Below are 20,185 nucleotides of genomic sequence, written 5' to 3'. Positions count from 1 at the left end.
TTAGAAGGTAGATTGGGAGGAGGGACAAGTGCATTTAATCACTACTTCTAAAAGTATCCTTTATGATCCAAAAGCAATTTTTATTAAATAGTAAAAGTTCATAAAAACTGAAATTGCTATATGTATCAAATTAAGATTTATGGTATCCTTCATAAACTTTAAACTTTTGCTAGTGACGTTTACAAAGAAAAGCAAATTCTAAAAAGGTGATATCTTTTCCACTGATGGAATTAAGTAAAGAGAATTTTGAATGAGGTACTTGAACCTACTTTCTATCTATGTACACAATATACAAAGGCATACAGAATAAGTTATGTAGCATCTTGTGTTATGTAGCATCTCAAGGAAAGAAAAAACACATCTGGAAATAAAAGTTGTTCAATTGAAAGAATGCCTTTGCCCTTCTTTCAGTTGAAAGAATAAAACAATTGCAACACTTTATTTGGCTTTCTTGCTAGAGATAAAATTCTTTTCAGTTTAAAATACACCCCTTATATGTAATACAAAATGAGAATAATACACTTTCAGCATTTCTCAAAATGTTAGCACCCAACAGATAACAGTTTATAGTGCCAGTGATTTACCCTAGACTCTTCATTAAGCGTGCATCTATGCCTGTTTTTCAGTTTGCCTGCTACAGCAAAAGAACATTCATTTTGCCCAGGGCTGTTTCTTTAGAACAGTATCAAAATTACTTTTACTATAGATTAGGTTGAGTTTTAATGCTGAGAACAGTCTATCTCACCTTCATTTTTGACCCATGACACACTTAGACTCATAATAGCATTATGAGATCAAAGCTACATTGCAAAATGAAACACATACACACAAACACACATGATTTCTTAAGAGGTAAGAAAAAGAAATTTACATTGATAGAGGAAACAGGGCATTCTCACTACTTTTTTCACCTGAAGATTGAAAAGGAAACTCATTTCAGTTTGTAACATTGCAGGGATTGCTCCAGACACAAAATGAATCAGGTCTCCTGTTGGATTATGTGGGTGGTATTTCTTCTCTTCCCTAGTGAGAAATTTGTTGCTTACCGCTGTGGCATGCAAACTCAAATATTTTCTTTCTCAGAATGGTTTTAAAAAGCAGGTCCCTATGTTACTGTTGTTTAGGGATAATAAAATCACAAATTTCTTTAACTATCAGAAAGAATGTGGAATAAGATATCAGTATGAAAGAAGTGATGAATTAGGATACAATAGATGAAAACCTCGTTCAATGAATATTCATCAGTTACTTAGAATCTGCATATTATATACGGGCTCTAGGAAAAAATGTAGTCTGTGTGTCGGAATCTCAAAATTTCTTTCTCTTGCTTTATCTTTTCAACATAGAAAGACAGTCCTGTTATCACATTCAGAGAACATATTTTTAAATATTCAAGTCTGTATTTTAGTCTACCCAGTCTGTATTTGTAATTTATATTAGTTATCGAAACTTATAAGAAAAGATAAAAGAGGGTATGGTTCATTTGTTTATTGCAATCCTTTTTTGAAAAAAATGGACAGTCATAATTTTATGCTTACAAGAGATTACATAATTCAAGTGCTTCCATGAAGTGAAGTGCCATAACACACAGTTCTCTACAATTAAACCTACAGTGCAAAACCTCAGCTGAAAATTACTTATAAAACTTCCAATTACAGTTTTACTAGTTTAGATATTCTCTTCACAGTTGAGAAATATAATGCATACAGAAGTTGAGTGTGTTTCTCTGCCTCCAACTACAACATAAAGTTGATCTTCCATGTCATGTTTCTTAAAAGCAACTCTAAAATAAGTTTCATCCAGATCTCCTGAATCATTCTCTTTCTCTAATGGCTTGTTGTATTGTTCCCCAACAGACTGATTGTAAAAGCCCTATTGCACTTAATGTAATTAGGGATTTTTTGAGAAGCAGAGGTTACATCGTTCTCAGTAACTAAAAAAAAAACTACCATCTCCAGAAGTAGAAAAACAAAACAAAATCAAAAAAGAAAAAAAGACGGAAAAGAAAAAAGGATGATTCCTTTTAGAGTTCCAGAAATGAATATAAGTGTTCATATTCTGGTACATTAACAGTTTGTTCCAGTACATTGATATTTTATGTGGAAGCCCTACTCTGCAATTAATATGCCTGATGCAAATTGAAAAACCCATAATCCATCCTTCTCTGTTGGAATGTAAGAGTATATTATTATTGAGAAGCTACAGGATACCAGAGCCATTTTTTAAACTTGAGTGCTCATTACCTTAAATCTGCATATAAAACAGTTTTGCATTCAGACGAGGTAATACATAACGGAATATATTGTGGTGCACATAAAAAAAGTGCTCCGAATAAAAACGACCTGTGGGCTTCCTTTGTAGAAATTTATGCTGTTCCAGGCATTAGGGATTAATGATAGCTAGCAGCCATAGAGGAGGAATGAGCTTTAAAATACTGTGCCTAACTTTCCTGACTACCCCAAGGCTACAAGACAAACTAAATTGTCTAAATCTTCTTAAAGATAAGGACTAGGTATTTATCATTAAGCAAATACAGTATTTGGGGATTGCTTCTGATTTTGTCACATTAGTATTCAGAATATTTTTTACTGCTTTAAAGGAGAAAAGACAACGTTAATGAAAGTATGAGAGAAGAAAGAAAAATGCTTTGTTTCTAACAGCTCAGAGAATCTCTTTCATTGTACTTTGTTTTCAAAATTAGCCATACAGTTGTCCACAGGACATATAATTCTGCTACTGTCTTCCATAATTGACAAAATTCAAGATTTAATGGAAGTTTTATTGTGACTGTGTTAAAGGGAATATTAACCACATGTCACTGAGGAAAGAGATTCAAATGTAATATCTCCTCCAAAATTGAAAGATCCCATGGATATAGGTTTATTTTCCTCATGCATCTCTCCTAAATCTGTTCAATTCACTCTTCAGTTTAATTACTCCCTTCACCACCAACTGAGATCTGGGCCTAGTTAGCATTTTAGCATTTGCCTGGACCTTTCTTAGCTTTCTTCCTAGCCATTATTTAGGACATTTAATGCTTTCTGTCGGCAGTTATCTGTATAAATTATTTTATTTCACTTACCAAGTGATAAAATTCTTGAGACAAGAAGCTGTGTTATATGGCCTGTATCTTCCAAAACAAGTAATCACATTGATTATCACATGATTCACACAAAATAAATTTTAGTTGAAAAATTAGTTTCATAGTTATCCATTTTGGAACACAAATTTTATGTCCAGAAAAAAAAAGGGATTTCTACACATTAAGGCACTTAAGAGTATCATATGATAACCTTCATGGGCAAGCAGTATAGTTGCCACCTGCTGCTCTTCTCCTGTAATAGACTACGATAGAAAAACAGCTAGAGTCTCAGAGAATATCAGAGAAAAGAGACATTTTCAGAACTGTGTATAGTCAAATATCTTTATTTTACTGATACAGAAATTTACATCTGTAAAGTCAATGTGTTCAAGTTCACATGGTAATTTATTTGCAGAGCTAAATTTCTTTATTCTCATTGCTGTGTATTTTTAATTCTATAATGATATAACAATCAAGAAATATATATACACACAAAGTATATATATGTGTGTGTGTGTGTGAATACATATACACAAAGTATATGTATATATGTGTGTATGTATATACACATACAAACACTAGATTTTATGAGAACAACATGTATTTTTATATTTCAGACCATGAAATTTCACAGTCACTCGAGATAGTTTGTTAGGTGAATACCTACACACACACACACACACACACACACACACACACACACAAAACTAACTTTAGCTTTAATAATATAGTACTGATGTTTAACATATTTTTTTCTAATGCAGATGTTCGAAGAGGGCTAAAGAAATCATTTATGTGAAATTTCCTTTTATAAAGTTCATGTTCCTCAAACTGACTAACATGTAATCATTACAAAAAATACTTTAGGAAGAAAGTGAAAATGAGAATTCAAAAACTGAGAAAAAAGAATAAGGTAGAGGAGAAAGATTCTCAAACAGATCAAATTAATTGCATGTGTATGTGTAATCAAAATAAAATGAATGCCATCTGACTTAACTCATACTAAAATGACTCACGATGAAAACTTCTTTTTAATGGCCTTAGACATTTTCACTATGAAAACCTTTGGTTTAAGATACTGCATCTTATGACTTTCTAAAAAGTAAAATTAAAGGAGGAAGGTAGACGATATCCAATTCTACAGGATATTGCAGAGGATCGGGGAGGGGAGAAAGAGGACCTGGAAACAATTGTTGTGAATTACAGCTAAATCTTTTCATTTAGACAGAGTATTCTGAATATAAATAACACTACATGTAACACCAAGGGAAGTTGTGGAATTGCCTTCCCTTGACAATTTTAAAAAATACTACAGCTTTCTAGGCTAGGGTGGCAAGGATAGAGATGTGGACAAGATAAAAATCCTTAACAATTAACGCAAACATTAAATTGTTCTTTCCAATGTGATGATTTCTTTTTCATACAGGCAATCAATTTGTATATTTCATTAACTTGTTTTCAGAATCTCTGTGAATATCATGAGCATGGTTTTAAAGGCAAGTAGTTTTCTGTAGCACTATAAAAATAGTTTACAACAACCAAGGTAGACCGGTGCCATTATGAAATAACTTGTACTCTTTTATTATTTAAATTGTGTGTGTGTATAAATATATATATATATATATGTATAATTCACTGGCATAGAATGCTAATAAATGAGAGGGCTTGAAATGGTGAGTGGCTATTCTTTTTGTTTTTAAATTATTGTGGTAACATTGGTTAATAACATTATTTAAGTTTCAAGTGTGCAATTCTATAATACATCATCTGTGCATTGATCGTGTGCTCATCATCCAAAGTCTAGTCTTCTGTCCCCATATATTTGACACCCTTTCTCCTCTTCTTCCTCCCTCCTCCCTTTTCCCTTTGATAACCATTGTACTGTTGTCTGTGTCTATGTGTTTGTTTTGTCTGTTCTTCTGTTGCTTCCTGTTTTATATCCCACTTATGAGTGAAATAATATGGTTCTTGTCCTTTTCCATCTGGCTTATTTCGCTTAGCATAATACTCTTAAGATCTATGTTGTTGCAAATGACAATATTTCATTCTGTTTTTGGCTGAGTAGTATTCCCTTGTATATATGTACCACTTCTTCTTCATCCAATTATCAAAAGACATTTCCGTTGTTTCCATGTCTTGGCCACCATGAATAATGCTGCTATGAGCATGAGGTACATATATTTTTATGAATAAGTGTTTCAAATTTGGGGGGTAGATACCCAGAAGAGGGATTGCTGAGTCATATGGTAATTCTAAATTTTTTTGGAACCTCCATACTGTCTCCCATAGTGGCTATACCAATTTACATTTCCACTGGTAGTGTACGAGGGTACCTTTTCCCCGACATCCTCTCCAACACTTGTTACTTCTCGTCATTGATAATAGCCATTATAACGGGTGACATCTCATTGTGGTTTTGGTTTTCAAAACTAGTGATGTTGAGCAGTTTTTCATATATCTGTTGGCCATTTGTATTTTTTCTTGGGAAATGTGTCTATTCAGATCCTCTGCTCATTTTTTAATTGGATCGTTTTTTGTTGTTATTGTTGTTGAGTTGTATGAATTCTTTATATATTTTGAATATTAGCCCCCCTGATCAGAGGTATCATTTACAAATATCTTCTCCCATTTGATTAGTTGCCTTTTTGGTTTTTCGATGGTTCTTTTTGAGCAGCTCTTCTTTTTGTACACTGAGAACAAGAGAGTAGGAATGTCATTTACAATAAGAATAGTTAGAATTGAGATATTAAGTAGATTATTTTGACTCTTAGGGTTGTTAGACCCTGTGATATATCACTGTGGGATATTTGGAAGCTTCCTTTGGATATGTTCAATTCTCAAGTAATTTTCTTTTTATGATGTGTATAATCAGATGCTCTTGTAATAGAAAACTGTTTAAATATGATTCTAGGCTCACTTCCAATACCACAATTATTTGGTGAACAAAACTGAAGATAATACATATTTCATTCTTGGTAGATTATACTGTAAAATCGAAGTATTTTTATTTCAGTGGGTATTTCTACCAGTTAAGCTAATGTACATTGTTGAGGTCACTTTGTCTAATTCCTACATCTAAACTCTTTTAATGCCTTGTATATGTAGAAAACACATTGCTTTATGCTTCATCATCATATGATAGCAGGAATATATTCTTCTCTAAGCAAATTTAACATAGAAAATCTAACCTCACCTGGGAAACTGTGTATTCTATATGAAATGACTCTTAAATTTTACCATTGAGATAATATAAAGTATCAAAATGTCAAATCAGACTCATGAATCAGGGATTTATTTACTAATTATTCTGAGGACATAAGAGACTAGGATTATATGCCCAAGGAAAAGCACAGAGAGAACTAGGACTTTCTTGTTTTTTTCAATTGCATCAAAAATACTCTGGTACATTACTTACACAAAATATAAATAGTAAGAACTATGAAACATCTCAGTTTTATCTTCAAATAGGCACATGACATATTTTCCAGGAATCTATACCCCATATTTATATAAGGAATGAGAAGCAACCAGGTATATCCTGCTAAAAAATACCCCATAGATAAGAACTTTGCCACTTGCTAATACCATTAGCTTATTTGCCAGGAAGTCTTCCATTAGCATATTTATCAGTGTATTAGTCTGCTAGCACTGTTATAACAGCATCATGGACTGGGTGGCTTAAACAAGAGAAATTTATTTTGGCATAGTTCTGGAGGCTGAGGGTCCAAGATCAAAGTGTGAGTAGGCTTGGGTTCTCCCAATGCCTCTCTCTGGCTTGCAGGTGACTACCTTCTGTGTTCTCACATGGCCTTTTCTCTATGCCCACCCCGGCCTCTCTTCTTCTTATGAGGAAAACAGTCATACTGGTTTCCGTGTTTATGCATATAACCTCATTTAACCTTTATTACCTCTTTAAAGGCTTTATCTCCAAACACAGTCATACTGGGAATTAGGACTTCGACATATGAATTTGGGGGGAGATACGATTTAGTCCATAAGAATAAAGCTATGACTATTTCCTAGATGTCAACTTTAGGACATCTTTACCTTGGGACAACTTTACCTTGGGCAGCACAACTGCTTCTTATCCCTCAGCTCCTAAATGCCTCAAAGGCCTATAGAATAGAAGGTCTTCGAAAGAACAACTAGGAAATAGAAATAAATAATGAAGGAGAGTAAGAGATAAGCTAAATATTTACAAAGCTGTGTTAAAGTAACAAAAAATGCTTACTACAAAGAATTTGGACATGATATAAAATACTTCATCTATAATGCAAACCTGAACGTATGAGTAGTAAAGGTGTAAAACTTATTTTTTGAGAGTTACCAAAGTATCTCTTCTTCCAAAAAATATATATATTCCAACAAATATATTTCAAATAGTAATTCCTCTGTAATAAAAGAATTCACCATTTTAATCATAGCTTTGAATTAAGCAACTAAATCTTAAACATGTCATAATATAGACTATAACAAAATATGGATTCATACAGTAATCCATTTTACTTTTATACCATGATTAAGTCATTACTTAGACAAGTTATTTCCATAATTAGAACAAATATGTTTTTATTAGCTATTCAAAATCTTAGGTTAGAAAAAGTTATCAAGTAGTTAGCTGCCATTTCTAACTCAGAAATTAGTGTTAGAAAACCAATTCACATACAGATAAATTTTACTAGGTATAGGAAAGCAGATCAGCCATAGATATGGAGTGGAGCATGTAGTGAATGCCCCTAATACACTTTTTTTTTAACCATCAATAATGTATTAAAAAGGTTGATTTAAGCATCTACAATGGTGGCTTACTTCAACCTTGACTCTTGGCTCAATACTGATGGAAGTAAACTGCATAATGATCTCAGAAAGACTGTGCAAGTCAATGAGTTGTTTGTGCATCTTCATCTGAAAATGATCCCAAGTCTTAGAATCTTTCCCACAGGAAGTTTTTCTTATAGTGAATCTTAGAGTCTTGGTAGGCATTGGAACTGGTACTTTCACTTTGAGAATCTTTTCCATTGCACCACCGATTAAGTCAGCACACACCTTCTCCAAAGATTATAGGTTGCAACTGGTTAAAGGAATTCATATTCGGAGAATCGCCACCTCTGGTTCCACAGTTGTCTTTCCAATATCTTTAAAAACCATGGCTGTGGCGTGGCTTCCTAACCAACTTGTTCCTTGGACAGAGCAAACAGCGGTGGCGAATCAGGAGCAGGTCAGGCAGAACCCGGCTTTGCTGCAGCTACGACCATGTCTTCCTCAAAAAGCCCTAAAAGAATTCTTAAGAAAGCAAGATTTAGTGGACACTTCCAGTTGTCCAACCCACATATACTTCTCTTTCTTCACATGAGCCAACTATATTCAGATATCCACCCTATTCCCATATAGTCCCTGTGACTTGGGAGAGGCTGACTTAATTTCCTAGATCCAGATTTGAGTCCTAATTACTCTTAAGGCAATCCTGGTAATCCCTTTCCCATTGCTCATGATAATTTCAGAAAATCAGACATGCCAATCAGTACATGGATTTGTCCAGTAGCTAGCTAGGGATAAGTAGATAGCTCAAATGATCTCAGTTATATTGAAGGGGAAAGACTTTTATTCATAAAAGAGTAGTACCCTTGCCTTTTATTCACTGCATTTGAATGAGAAATCTTGTAGTACTCATTACTCCTGGCAGCCATTTTAAATTGGTGAGGGGAAGCACATGCAGGATGAAGCTGATAAGTGGACTGCAGAGTAGAGAGGCAGAAAGACTGCGGTTCCTTGCTAGCATACAGGAACCACGAATCAACTAGAACTCAACTTCTGCCTTTACTTAATATGTAATCTCTTCATCACTGAGATAGTCTTTCTTTCACTTGTAGAAAGAAAAAAAAGAGGAAAAAGAGAGGAAAGCTATAACAAAAGAAGAACCAAGGATATAAATGACCCGATGAGAAAAGCAATATGATTTTTCTTAGGACTATGTCAGAATTTTAATAAATCCCTAAATTCTTGAAAGAATCAACTTGTTTTATTTTGCAACCAAAATTTTTCAAGTTTGGAGGCTTTCCTATTTTATACCTATTTTAATCTTCCAGGCTTGAAACTTCAAAGTCAGCTTGTACTTTCTGACCTTTCCTCATCACACAACCATTGGAAAATGGTGTGAATTGTGTCACCACAATTCCGTTCATAAAGCATAGTTTTGTTCTAATCTGTTCCATCACCTTATTTCAGATACTTAATCCCTGTCTCTTCTCATGCTAATTCATCTTTTAAAACATCATGGATTACTTGGAACTAATGCTCCATAAATGAAATATAAAATATACTACATAAAAAGATTGGTAAATGGAAAAGAATAGAAAATCCAGAAACAAACACTAAATCTCAAATCAGTGAAAGAAAATGAGTTGCTATTTTGTGGAAAAATAATATGAGTGAACTCATATCTTTTATTGCTTACAATAAAATTATTTTCAGTGTGTTAAAACATTAAATGTAGAAAAAAGAAAATCATAAAGCCTCTAGAAGAAAAGATAGAAAATTTCCTTTATAACCTTGAAGTGATTAAGCTCTAATTATGACTAGAACTTTAGAAACCATAAAATCAAAGATGGTTATGTGTAAACACATTAAAAATAAACTTATTTATGAGAAAGCAATACTGTAAACAGTGAAATTGCGATATTAAGAAACGTTTGCTCCTTATATAGTATAATTTCTCTAATAATTGAAGTATTTTTAGAAACACATGAGCAAAAGTTAAAACCCAATAGAAAAATAGGCAAGCATATAAACAAACAATTCATAGAAAAGTAAAAGCCAGTGACTTTTAAACATATGAAGGATATTTAAATTCACTCATAAAAAACTAATTAAAACTATAATAATATTCTTTCACCTATCAAAATGATATATCAATTGATAACAAACTTCTACAATGTATAGAAAAACATTGCTCCCTTTCATGCAAATCCATGGTTGGAATATAAATTGATACATATCTATCAGTGGCAAATTATTTAAAATGAAAAATGCATATGTGTATTTCCAGTTAATTACAACTTAGGTAAGTTATCCTAAATAACTACGTATGAAATGACTTATCTATAAATGCAGTTATTGCAGAAAAATATTAGCTAAATTCTGGAAACAAGAACATCAATACAGTGTTACTTAATAAGTAAATGAGACTTCCCTTTGATGAACTATTCTGTAACTAAAAAAATAATGAGAATTCTCTTGATATATTAACATGGAAAGCCCTTCTAGAAATATTTTAACGAAAAAGCAAGGTACAGAAAGGACATACCATATGCTGTCAAAAAAAAAAGAAATTAATTTTATTGTTATATCTTATATGTGCATAGAGCATTTAAGACACCAAGAACAGCATTTAGTCACGATAAGCGATGAAAACTGGGCAGACAAGAGACAGGATAGAATGGAGAGTTTTTCTGATTTTGAATCATGTAAATATATCATCTATTCATAAAATAAAATAATGTTCACTTGTTCCCCTACACCTACTAATATCCAAATTCTTTAGCCAGTTCCTGTGGCATTTCTTCTTTCTTGCCCATGCTAAACCACTTATTCATCAAACTCTTCAATACCTTAAATTTACCTAACATTTGTCTACCTATGGGACATTGCACAAATATGCCTTTCAATGTCCTCTCATATTTATCATCACCTGTAGAAACCCTACATATTTTTCATGACACATCTCACATGACAGCTCTTTCAAAAAGCCTCCTCTAATCACCCAAGTAGAAATGATTTTCTCTTATCAAAATCCCTAGTGCACTGTACTCTCTTCTACACATAAGACATTCTTCTCACACATGAGTTCTATCTATTAGCTTTGAAAATCCTTTAGACCAAGAATGCTTTTCGTTCATCTTTATTTTTCAAAGCATTATGTGCAGGATACTAAGCTAGGCACACATTTTTTCAAAATATTTAGTTTAATGAATAAACAATACAAAATGGTAAGTTGTTCCAACTTTTACATTAAATAGCATCAACAGTATTTACACCAACAAACTGATAGCAAAATAAATGATTAAAAAAATGACTTAATGAGATTGCTAATGGAATCTGAAGTAAAGTCTATTAAAAAAAAACCAAACAGAAAAATCAGGAACTAGATTTGCCATCAGTTTTAAAACTGTTGAAATCCAGGGACATTACTGAAGACCTGAGCAAGCCATTGCATTTCTGGTTGCTGTAGCTTATGTTAAATGATGGATTTACAAAGACATGCCTCCTAAAGTTTGATTTTTTCTCCTTAAAAATATGCCAGTATTTTTCTCAAAGAGTGGGCCTGGTTCTATTTGTTTAGTTCCAAATCTATTTTTAATCGATTAACAAATAACATACCTAATATATTATAAAATTAACAAACTACAATGTACTCTAAGATTTCCTGATTCTGCTAATTGTATTGTAATTATATAATAGAATATGATTATGTAAGAGAATATCCTGATTTTAGGAAATACACAACAAATAGGGTTAAAGGGGCATGAGACCTCCAATATACTCACAAATGGTTCAGAAGGGAGAGTACAGCATATGAAATATATTGATGACAGTACATCAAAATGTAATCAAGAGTGAATCTAGATAAAAGGTGTATGGGAGTTCCTTCTACTATTTCGTGTTTTGGAGTCTTCACAATTTTCTTTTTTTTTAATGGCTGAGTCTGTCTATACTACATCTTATTTAACTATTTACCTATTGATGGACATCTAAGTTGCTTTCATATATTGGCTATTGTAAACAATGCAGCAGTTAACATAGGGGTGCATGTATCTTTTCAAATTAGTGTTTTCTTTTTCTTCATATAGATCCAAGAAGTGAAATTGCTGGATTGAACAATAGTTCCATTTTCATTTTTTTTTTTGAGGAATTTCCATACTGTTTTTCATAGTGGCTTCAATAATTTACAACCCCAGCAACAGCGCATGAAGCTTCTCTTTTTCTCTACATCCTCACCAACACTTGTTATTTGTTGTCTTTTTGATATTAGCCATTCTGATAGGTATGAGATGATACCTCATTGTGATCTTGGTTTGCATTTTCCTGATGATTAGTGATGTTGGAGCATCTTTTCACATGACTGCTGGCCATCTGTATGTCTTGGAGAAATATCTATTCAGGTACTCTCCCTAGTTTTTAAATTGGATTGTTTCTTGGATGTTGAGTTTGTGAGTTCTTTATATATTTTGGTTATTAACACCTTATCAGATATATCATTTGAAGATACTATCTTTTCTCCATTGTATATTCTTGCTTCCTTTGTCATAGATTAATTAATAATATCAGCATGGGCTTATTTCTAGGCTCTCTATTCTGTTTCATCGATCAATGTGTCTGTTTTTGTGCCAGTATGATACTGTTCCAATTACTGTAGCTTGTTAGTTTGAAATCAGGGAGCGTGATACCTCCAACTTTGTTCTTTTTCCAAGATTGCTTTTGCCTTAGGAAGTTTTAATGTAACTGTGCATGATAGTATGTTTTATGTATAAACCATTATGTAAATAGAAAACATTTTTAGAAACTTGTTCCCAGAAACTTGTTCCCAGAAAGTGTGGATCTGTTCCTTTAAAAATGGGCTAGATCAATTTTAATTAGAAAACCAGAAGTGGGACAGTTCTAAAATGAAATGCATATATGAAAAAAGTCCCCAAGCCACACATTCCCTGCCTTTGATGGAAACGGAGGTAGAAACCAAAAAGTTGCTTTATAACATAAAACACAATAAATGCACAATAAATTTTATCTGAATCTTCATTCTTCCTCCTGGACTGAGCTTAAGAGAACAAGAAACATGTCCATGGTGTACCCAGTTCTTAGCACAAAGCCTCGCTCATAGTAGCTGCACAGTAAATCTTTATAAAACTGATGAATCAGCATTTCTCTGGCCTGCCATTGCCCTGTATATGGAAAATCTATAAAATGCCACCAACTCTAGAAGATGCTCACATCTTCCTGGGAAAGAAAATAAAGATTACGGTGGTAGGAAGCCCTGTGATTCTCAGTAGTGATAAATAACTCAAGACAACAGAGGAGCAAATCTGGAAGACTCCATGATAATTTTTATTCACAGTCAACTGCTTATTAAAAGCATTTCAGGGTTTGACTTCCTCTGAGGCCTTTACATATTTACTCTACAACAAAGGATAAATTATTTACTCTTGATTTGGGCACATGTCAAAAAGCAGAATGGGAATTAAATGAATAGTTACGTTTCAATTGTGGCCACTGTGTAGTAGTATATCGTAATTCTCAAAGGTTTGGTCCCAAGCTACTCATGCAGGTTCACCCTTTGCCAACCTCTTACAATCTTTCTGTCAGCATTTTGAATGCTACTGATTCTGTGAGTAATATTTGCAATAGAGGTCAGACAGGCCAGTAAGTTCAGCATGCCCTCTTACTCTTGAATTGCCCTTCTTTTATGGCTTTTCACTATGAGTTCATGTGTCATAGCCTCTACATCCCAAACTGCAGTAAGCAAATTCCAATCCTGATTAAAGGAGAAAGAAGCAAATCCTAATGGACTGTTTGTTGCTAGCTTGTTTTCACTATGGGTCTAGAGCAAGCTGAAATCAGCGGGTATAAATAAAAGAAAGTCCTCTTTCAATAACATACATACTCAAACTTTCAGATTCTTAGTTTAAATACAGTCTTTTGTTGTTGCTAGTACTGCATTGTTAGCGGAGGAGCGATATGCCTATAGCTGTCAGAACTATTACCATCTCTAGCAATGCCTATTCTGGGGCTTTTCCTATAGCTTATTCCATCTATGGTGGGCTCAGTAAAATTAGAGTGGGCACAAAGCTAGTAAGAGCTCAGGCCAGCAGAGTCTGTCTCATTAATAATCTCTGTAAATACTTCAGATCATTGCTGTTACAGGTTATTGCTGCTAATACCCCAGAATGCAAATAGAGACCTGTGCTGCCTTCACTGTAGATACACAGTAACCCACTTCCAACGATGAAGGAAATGAAAATTCTTTTGCTGTTGATCTTCTAGAGTGAAATGGCCTGAAAATCAGTGGTAGGATAGGTTTTCCTTCTTTCTCTAAACTTTAATCTAGGGATGATGACAGTGATGATGATATTTCATTTATAATTAGAGTAAGAAAGGAAAGCAAAACAAGATATAAAGAGTGAATGACTAAAGTATTTGTAGCAGCCTTACTGTTTTTGGTTTTTAAAATATTTCACTGTTTTTCTTGGCAGCTGCAGTTGTTACAGTGCACTTAGTTGCACTGAAACATGTTAACAAAGATAAAATTAATAGACTTAAGCAATATGTATTTCTGTGATATCATTAATAATATGCTTCAGAATTCTAAAGTAAATGTATTTTTATTCTTCCAACACATTGGGATTGGAATTGGAGTCATGTCAAGATGTTCCCACTATCAAAGACATGAGGAGGTTAAAATGACTCTATGTAGAGTCGTAACCTCAGGAGAAAAAGAACAAGGAAGTAATAGAAAATAAACGGCCAGTATTTTTTCCCAATTGTTTGTATGATAAGATTATAATGTACTGGTTTCAATGCAGAAAGTATAGGTAAATAATATGTACTCAGTGCATTGGTAGACAAAGCACTAAGCACATATGTTGTAAGAGATTCAATATCTTTTTCTTTCCTCTATATCCTCTACCTAACAAGATTTAAATCAGAGACTTCAGATGTCTATGTGACTTGAGTACAATTTCCTTTTCCTTTTTTTATTTTTTTTATTTTTTATTTTTGCCTGAGACTGAAAGAGTGCAAAAAAATAAATGTATTTTTCTGGGTAATTTAAAATAAGTTATACAAAACATAAAGAGGAAAATGATGGCATGAATTTGAAAACTAAAGTTTCCTAGACAGAATCTTTCACTTACCAAGATAATGATTCATTTCTGATTGGGAACAATTAAAAGTATGAATAAATGAAAAGTTGTCTTAATGGTATAAAAACAAATAGCCTTCATGAATTATCTTATTTACTTCACATAATTACTATAATTTGTACAAAATCTAAATTAGAGTGTAATTATTTTCTCTACAAAGGAATCAAAATAGAATTTTTTTTTTAATTAAGAGATAGAGCACATAAAGTTATTCTATGGCCATGTACTTTATTTTTTTGTGGTCAAACACTGAGTAGCCAAAAAATAATAATAATAATAATAATTAAAATTTAACAACCAAACAAGCATTTGTAACAAAAGTGGATACAAAAAACAAGCATTCCTCTTGCATTTATAATTATAGTGCTTTATAATATTTATAAAATACTTTTGTAAATGTTTATGAAAGTATATTGCCTTTTATTCTCACAGAGATTCTGTGAGCTGGGCAGAGAAGCTGTTTTTGTCCCCATCTTACCTCTATAAAAAAATGAGCCTCAGAAGAAATGTGCTCCCCAGAATTATGTAATGATTATGGGTCAGAGACGACATATCCCATATCTTTCTTTTTCTTTTTTATCTTTTTTTTTTTTTTTGTCCAACTGTACTCTCACTCTTAGGCATACTTATTTTATTTCACTGTTCATAGCTTTTATATTTCTATTCTTATAGCAAAGTAGTTTCCAAACTTCATTTTTGGGGAATAAAAATGAGGATTTGGAAAATACCATTTGCCGCTGCTTCATCACTGGCTGTGTGATAGTTCAGAAAAGTGCACTGAGTATATCTGTCATAGGTTCTTCTTATAGGAAACAATTATGAATCCTAGATTAATCAATAATGTATCAGATTCTTGAAATGTTAAAATTATTCAAATAAATTTGCATAAGTGGTAGTAACTTAAAAAGGAAATAGACACCAGAAATTTGGAAAGCATGAAAGTTTTAAAGTAGACTAAGCTTTCTCTAATAAGATGGAAAACTAACATGATAGGTGCTTCCTTCCATGAATACAACTCTGGAAATGTCACAAAAATAAGAGGAAGGCTGATGCAGTGAATACTAAAATGATGAGAAGCTCTTAGAATTATCAACTACAGTGAGGTCTGTGAGTGGAGTAGAAAGAGCAGCAGCAAGCAGAAATGTGAGCTCTAAGGATATCAGAATAAACCAGACAGAGGTTTTTAGTTGTACCAATTTCTTTTCCTTGCATTCATTTTTTTTTCCTGCTCATTAGAAATTTAGAGTACCTACTATATGCAGAGTATTATTCTAAGTGATGAGAATACAATAGAGTGATTGGAGTGGGAGAGAGAGTAGGGGGAAATAGGAATAAAAAATAGAGATGAAATATTAGGTCAAGAAAAAAACAATTAAGTCAAATAAATCCAGAAATATACATGCTATCCACCACGGTAAGAATGTACTTTAACAAAAGTATGACTAACTCAATTCTTGAATGAATGAAGATCAGCAAGACTAGGGAAAGCTTGAAGTATATCATAGAAGTAACCATCTCCTTAAACTCCCAATTACCTCACTTCCTTTATTCTTGGCAAAAGGATTCATATTTATTTTATTGAGACCACATATGACCATCTGTGGAGAGCTCCCTCCCATACCTACCCATAGTTCTTCCTATCTCACATTTTCCTACATTTGGTTATCATTCATCTTTGAATTTTCAAGAGACTTATTATCCAGACTAACCTTCTTACCAGAACTTTACATCTAATCTCCTTTCATCTTCAACACCAAATCTTTGCCTAGCAACTTTAAGCTGCTAATTTTTCATGGTTTCTTCTTTACTAACTGCAGATGTGTGTACGTGTATTACAGACTTCAGTTGATATGGCTACCATTTCATACTCTTACCTTCTTTCATTAAAAATCTTTCCTAACTCCCTAATTTAATAATTTATGTACAATTATGTCCTCTCTGTATTTTCTTCTCAAAATATCATTAATAACATACTAGGAAATAAGCTATTTCTTCCCTAATTGTAAAGTCCCATTAGCCTCCATTGGATTTGTGTCTCTATATGAATCAGCACTTCAGGAAGGAAATACTACATGATGGTTAAGAGCAAAGTCTCTAAAATCAGACAAGGTAAATTCAAATCTCAACCTTACCACTTATTAGCTGTGCAAATTGGCTCCAACTTTCATGCCAGGTGCAATGGGTAAATGATAAATTCTCTGTCTCTTTATGTCAAAGGTACCACTGTTAGTCTGATTCAGAATTTGGAGTTAGACTTGTTCATTTCCTTGGTTTCCCATATCTGTTTAATATCTGTTTATATACTTAAATTCTTTATTTCGATGATTTCTCAAATACATTTCTACTTTCTTTACCTACTATGGCCCTTATATGTAAAAGTTGAAAGTGAAGGTGAAGGTAAAGGACCAAGAAGACAGATGATTTCTTTTTGGATACCCAATACAAGTTATTGTTTCATGACTCTCCTTTTGTAGGTTAGTTCATTTTTTTTTTCAGCAATTTTTAATCATCCTTTCTCTTTCCACTTATTTATAGAACAAAGTCCAAATTGCTTAGTCTAATATTCTAGACCCTACATAATTTGTCCTGACTATTAACTTCTTGTCATATCTTCAGATGTTCTGAAGTGATCCCATTCTTCTAACTTAAACATTCTGTTAACCTCTGAATGTCTACTATAATCCCTTCACTATAAATTTACATTTGATATTTAAATTATCTATAATGCGTCCCTTCCTCTTCCTCCTACAATCAACTTCCAAGGCCACATTTAAACTTCACTTCCTCTATGACCCTTTTTTTGATCACGATAGCTCCCAGTGGCATCTTCCTCGTGGAAGATTTCCAGTGTCTATTGCACAGCACTGTTCTGCAAGTTACCTTTTTTGTGTCTATGTTTCTTATAGACCTGAATACTAAGTGACCTGAAGGTAAAGACTCTACATGCTACCTTTTCTGATCACATAGAACACTTGATAAAGAACTGTGCCCATATCAATTCTATAAAATATGGAGTATTTTCTTTCCAGCTTCAAAATGAGTGACTATATGTTGATATATCTTCTTCAATTTTATTAGTGAACTTATATTTACAAATATTTATTAAAGGCATCTTTAGTTTCTCTTCATATCTTTGACTCATTCTGTGGTAAATTGGAGTACAAAGGGATAGCAGCAGTGCTGCCCTGAGACACAAGGGAAGAGGGGCTCATGTTCTAGGCCCCACCCGTTAGAGTGCAGCCCTCCTTCCCTCATTCCACCATGGCCTGAGGAATCCACAAAGCAAAGGAACATGTTCACATGAATCAAGAGGCATATCCATGCCTCTCTGTCGATGTCAGTGTACAGTACTCAAGACTCTAACCCTCAGTAGGAAAAGTTTTTAAAAATATCCTGTTTGCTTTCGGGATCTATTCAAGCCTCACCCCAAGTCTGCCTTTCTGGTGGGCTTGTGTGCTAACTGAGGGGAAGCTGAAGAGTAGGCCATAATATCTTCTTGAATGTATACAAAGCCCTTCATCATGCAACATGGAGATAGTGGTGGGAAGAGAATGGAGACAGATTGCAGGCATAGGCTCTTTTTGTCACCCCCACATTACTGCGTGGAACTAAGTGGTCCAAAAAGTCAGGATTTCAACTTGGCTTTCCAAGTTGTATTTATCAATGTAGGATGACAGATTATGCTTGATCTTACAATTTTTAAACTTGATTTATGTCTTTTAAATATTTAGGTATGTGATATGTGGGCCTAAATTTATACTACTTCCCCAGGTCCCCCAAATGCTGTGGGCAGGCCATGATAGCTAATTTCTTTTTTTCCAAGTGGACATTAATATTATAAAAAACATTTTTTTGTCTTTAATAGAGTCAAGTGTAGTATCTTGTTTTATCTATTAACTCTGTTAAAGGCCTTTTCCTTCTGCTAGTGTAAGAGTAGACTCAGGTTTGGAAGCAATTTGGTTTTTCATGGCATTTGATCCTTGCGACATATCAAGATTTATTTAGGAATAGGTGGACATTTACTTAATATTATTTATAAATAACTTCCTTTCCCTTAACTCCCAAACTGAAAAATAGAAAAAAAAAAAACTAGGGAAAATTGCCCACATTATAAAATTCTTACATTTTAGCTATTTCTGTGTGAAAATAATGTAAATTTCCAGCCTTGTAATTTATACAGTGAAAGCATAGTCCCAAACTTTATACCATTCAGCAACGCCTGCTGTTCTCCACGTGTATTCATGTATCATTGCCCTCATTTAAAAAACTCTGACCATTTCTAGAAAAGTGAAAAATGACCTAGTCATTACATTTTGTTCTTGGAAGTAGGGATTATATTTAATACAATATAAATGGTTAGGCAGAGATTTCTTTTATACTATTTTTATCATTTTTTTAACACTTCTGACTTACTGAAATCCAGCCTATATTTAATACATTTTAAACATTTGTATGTTTAGTATAGCAATATCTCCTTAGAGGCAGCTTGATTGGATTTGGATTTTGAAAGTCACTGAAGAAGGTAGAGAAAAAATGAAATGAGGATTAGGTACTGTTTCTGAGTATGAATAGTCTAATTTTAAAGTAGCATGCAAAGTGCTACACAAGTAATTCACCACCAAGTAAAAATTATAAATGTAAAAATCCTCACATCGAACTTAGAAAAAATTCCCACCGTTGTCAAAATCTTGTCTTACTGGCATATTCATAAAGTAATATTGTTCATTTATCTCTTTCAGCAACCATTTAGTTTATTTTAATTAATATGCATGCAAATTACAATGAGAACTTTTCACAAAGTTATATTATCATTTTCTGCCTTTTTTTAAAGTTTCTATCTTACTTTTTATCTTACTTGGCATTTTTCCAAGCTGTCTAATACCTGTAAAATTCTGTATGTTTATTCCCCCACCCTTGCACTTGAGTACAGTTCTCTCAAAAAGAATGAGTTATCAGAAAAGCAAGATGTAAAGAGTGTTCTAAGAAATATATATGCATAAGAGAGAGAGAAAGAGGAAACAACCTAGGGAAAATTATAACTATATTAAACATACAAGGTGCATGCATATATTACTATAACTATTTCTTTATATGTTTGTACATATATGAATGTACATATTATTCATAAATACAAATTATAAAATCACAAAATGAAACACATGGTGATTTATAAAATTTTACAGGATTTTGT

General features: G+C 33.1%; 1 pseudogene; it reads right to left on the bottom strand.

Annotated features, from left to right (window-relative positions):
* Window positions 1–7,852: 7,852 nt before the first annotated feature.
* On the bottom strand, window positions 7,853–8,230 carry LOC105302754 (annotated as a pseudogene).
* Between the last annotated feature and the right edge of the window lie 11,955 nt (window positions 8,231–20,185).

Source organism: Pteropus vampyrus, unplaced genomic scaffold, assembly GCF_000151845.1.
Source record: "Pteropus vampyrus isolate Shadow unplaced genomic scaffold, Pvam_2.0 Scaffold281, whole genome shotgun sequence".
NCBI lineage: Eukaryota > Metazoa > Chordata > Mammalia > Chiroptera > Pteropodidae > Pteropus > Pteropus vampyrus.
Note: the sequence above shows the minus strand (reverse complement) of the source record. Positions and strands in the feature narration are given on the sequence as shown.